Raw genomic sequence first — 4,260 nt, forward strand, 5'->3', positions numbered from 1 at the left:
GAGACGTCGTTAAGGAAAACCGCGTCGTGGGCCTCTACGACGCCGTCGAGTCGTTGTACGTTTGGTGTCCAGCGTGTCGGCGGCGAGTAGCGGACACGTCGTTCACGACTTCGGTCTTTCGCAGTCGACGCGAACTTGCGGAGAGTCGTGGTGCCTCACGTTTTCGGCAGAAACCGCGGCGGAATTTTCCCGTGCGTGCGCGCACGACCTCGGTGCTGTGCCGTCAGCGTAGTGTTGCACAAACTCGTGGCCTACCCAAGGTGCGGTACGTTTGCGGCCGTATCCTCGGTGGGAATTTCGTGAGTAGGGTCGCAAATTCTACGACCTCGGCGGGTTTGAGAGCGACGTAGACTTGTGGCACGCTCAACATGCCACACGTTTCGGGGCACACCCGCGGTGAAATTTTCTCGAGTACGCTCGTATTAGGGCCCAAGGAGGTCTGGGTACTTATCGCTGCTATTATGTGGGGGTTCTCGTGAGCGGCGTACGCGAAAGCGACCGGGTGTCTGATATGCGGCGGGCTTCGGCCTCGTCAAGCGTGTCCTCGGGTCTGCTCCAGGGGAATCCACGGCAGTCGTCTGCAGCCTCATCCGCTTGATGCGTTAGGGGCTGGTTGTCGGACGGTGCCGTTTTACCACGATATCGAGGTGTGTTCCGTGTCGTCCTCGGGCGATTCAGATGCGAAAGCGCCGAAGACGCGGGCGTGACCCGTCGTCTGGCGGCTTTGCAGTCTCGGCTCCGTTGCTAGTTCCGGCCGGTCCACCGACAGTGCAGCGGGCTTGGGCAACCCGCACGGCGCGACCGAGTCGATGCAACGAAAAAGAGCGAGCATGAACGTGCTTCTTGCCGCACGGCTCCCACTCGTCTTTCGGGAAGGTTGTGCCGTAGCGAGCTCGAACGCCGTCATCTCGGAGTGCAAAATAAGCGTGTTGGGGCGCCTGAAGGTGGCCTCCGCCGCACACAGACTGCGTCCGGCCCGCCGAGGGCGAGGACGGACGCGCAGTCGAACAATTACCTGGTTGATCCTGCCAGTAATCATATGCTTGTCTCAAAGATTAAGCCATGCATGTCTAAGTACATGCCGAAATAAGGCGAAACCGCGAATGGCTCATTAAATCAGTTATGGTTCCTTAGATCGTTTCTTCCTACTTGGATAACTGTGGCAATTCTAGAGCTAATACATGCAGTGAGCCTGGAGCCCTTTGGGTAACGGGTGCTTTTATTAGACCAAGATCGATCGGGTTTCGGCCCGTATTGTGTGGTGACTCTGGATAACTTTGTGCTGATCGCATGGCCACGAGCCGGCGACGTTTCTTTCAAGTGTCTGCCTTATCAACTTTCGATGGTAGGTTACTTGCTTACCATGGTTGTTACGGGTAACGGAGAATCAGGGTTCGATTCCGGAGAGGGAGCCTGAGAAACGGCTACCACATCCAAGGAAGGCAGCAGGCGCGCAAATTACCCACTCCCGGCACGGGGAGGTAGTGACGAAAAATAACAATACGGGACTCTTTTGAGGCCCCGTAATTGAAATGAGTACACTCTAAATCCTTTAACGAGGATCAATTGGAGGGCAAGTCTGGTGCCAGCAGCCGCGGTAATTCCAGCTCCAATAGCGTATACTAAAGCTGCTGCGGTTAAAAAGCTCGTAGTTGGATCTCAGTTCCAGACGAGTAGTGCATCTACCCGATGCGACGGCTCGGACTGAACATCATGCCGGTTCTTTCTTGGTGCACTTCATTGTGTGCCTCGAGATGGCCGGTGCTTTTACTTTGAAAAAATTAGAGTGCTCAACGCAGGCGAGTCGCCTGAATAAACTTGCATGGAATAATAGAACAAGACCTCGTTTCTGTTCTGTTGGTTTTTGGAATACGAGGTAATGATTAAGAGGGACGGACGGGGGCATTCGTATTGCGGCGCTAGAGGTGAAATTCTTGGACCGTCGCAAGACGAACTACTGCGAAAGCATTTGCCAAGAATGTTTTCATTGATCAAGAACGAAAGTCAGAGGTTCGAAGGCGATCAGATACCGCCCTAGTTCTGACCATAAACGATGCCAACCAGCGATCCGCCTGAGTTACTCAAATGACTCGGCGGGCAGCTTCCGGGAAACCAAAGTATTTGGGTTCCGGGGGAAGTATGGTTGCAAAGCTGAAACTTAAAGGAATTGACGGAAGGGCACCACCAGGAGTGGAGCCTGCGGCTTAATTTGACTCAACACGGGAAAACTTACCCGGCCCGGACACTGGGAGGATTGACAGATTGAGAGCTCTTTCTTGATTCGGTGGATGGTGGTGCATGGCCGTTCTTAGTTGGTGGAGCGATTTGTCTGGTTAATTCCGATAACGAACGAGACTCTAGCCTATTAAATAGGTGCGGGGTTCCCAGCACCTTACAACCTTCTTAGAGGGACAAGCGGCTCCTAGCCGCACGAAACAGAGCAATAACAGGTCTGTGATGCCCTTAGATGTCCGGGGCCGCACGCGCGCTACACTGAAGGAAGCAGCGTGTCTTTATCCCTGTCTGAAAAGACTGGGTAACCCGTGGAACTTCTTTCGTGATTGGGATAGGGGCTTGCAATTGTTCCCCTTGAACGAGGAATTCCCAGTAAGCGCGAGTCATAAGCTCGCGTTGATTACGTCCCTGCCCTTTGTACACACCGCCCGTCGCTACTACCGATTGAATGATTTAGTGAGGTCTTCGGACCGATGTCCGGCGCGGCCTTTCGGTTGCGCCGGTCTGTTGGAAAGATGACCAAACTTGATCATTTAGAGGAAGTAAAAGTCGTAACAAGGTTTCCGTAGGTGAACCTGCGGAAGGATCATTAACGGATTGTGAAGGGTGAGCGCCTCAGCTGCGTCTGCGCCCGACACTTTCTGCCGCTGACCCCGTTTGGACGCGGGGTCGGCTTTTCCCCACGGGGCTGCCTGAATGTGGAGCGGCACCCCGTGACAAATTGTTGCGCCCAGCGGACGCCAACACCGCGACCTTGGACGGTCGGCCAGGTGGCGGACGCGGGTACAAACGGCGCAACGCACTCATAGGTCGGCTTTCGACCCGCCACTGCACCGTGGCTCGAAGCGCTCGAAATGCGCGACCCGACCGCTGCGGGACCGCCTAGTACTGTAAACAGGAGCGGCGGAGCGCGAACGGCGAGTCGTGGTTACGTCGGTAGAAGGCGAGGCTGCGCGTTCCCGAAACGCCAGCCGAGTGCCCTCCCGACCGTTCGAGCGTGCAAGAACGAGACCCGACAATCGCGCGGCGACTGCCAAGTACGAGAGGAACGGCACAAGCGTCGGCGGTCGGTCAAGGAACTGGCGATGTGACGGGTCCGCTGTGCACCAGTGCATACCGTCCCGCCGTCCGCGGCAAGCGCCTCCGCGTCCTCGGGTGACGGAGGCTGCCGGTCGGTTCTTGCAGGCGAGGGATCTCGCTGGCACCGGTTCGCGTTGACGCGCGGCCGGTCATGGCACGGCGATGCGACGGCCGAGGTGCGCAGTACTCGATGGAGGAACCGCACGCTCCGATGACCGTCCCGCCCTCCGCGGCGTATGCGTACCGACCGTAATGGTTGCAGCAGCGCCGGCCGGCTTTTGAATTCGCCACACGAAACACGGTGCGAGATCGCGGTTAGGGGAGCGTCGACGTTGCCAGGCGTTTTGCTTGCTGCCGAGGGAAAGGCGGCACGGCCACGTCGCGCTCGTCGCGATTAGCGGGTCTGCGCGCTTTGGGAAGGTGCCGCAACGACTTGCCGAAAGAGGAAGCACGGAAGAACGAGGGACTTGGACGTCCCGACAATTGAACGCACTTGCGGCCAGGCCCTTGCTGGCTTCGTTCTTCCGCCTCGAGTAGGCTCGTACGCGGCTCCGGCGCCGAAAGTGGTCCTTGGCACCGACTTCGGTGGACGTGGGAAGTGCCGCGCAAGTACGGCGCGCCTGGCTCCACCTGTTGGCTAAAGTAGGCAGCCGGATCGGCATTTTGGTGTGCGGTGGCAAACCGTGGATGCGAAAAAAGCTTGTGCGATTTCGTGGAACAAAAAGCGGGGGTCCCCCTTTTTATGCGGAGGAGACCGACCCGCCCGCCGTGGTGAACCGCGACGCCACGGTAAAAACGGGAGAGGCTTGTCGATGGGACCGTGCATCCCGCGCTCCACGGAGGCCGGGAGGCGGCCGCCCGAGGAAATGTGTAGCCGTCGAGGCCCGCATCTGCGTGCACTCTTATCCAAATGGGTGTACCGCAGGCATTTTCTGGTTAGGCGGG

General features: G+C 57.7%; 1 non-coding gene across 1 annotated transcript; it reads left to right on the plus strand.

The window, feature by feature from the left end:
• The first annotated feature begins 1,012 nt into the window (after positions 1 to 1,012).
• On the plus strand, positions 1,013 to 2,827 carry LOC142796023 (small subunit ribosomal RNA). Its single transcript, XR_012893488.1, has one exon. It is a non-coding gene; the product is annotated as a small subunit ribosomal RNA (ribosomal RNA).
• The last annotated feature ends 1,433 nt before the right edge of the window (positions 2,828 to 4,260 follow it).

This window comes from Rhipicephalus microplus, unplaced genomic scaffold (genome assembly GCF_043290135.1).
Source record: "Rhipicephalus microplus isolate Deutch F79 unplaced genomic scaffold, USDA_Rmic scaffold_1027, whole genome shotgun sequence".
Classification (NCBI taxonomy): Eukaryota; Metazoa; Arthropoda; class Arachnida; order Ixodida; family Ixodidae; genus Rhipicephalus; species Rhipicephalus microplus.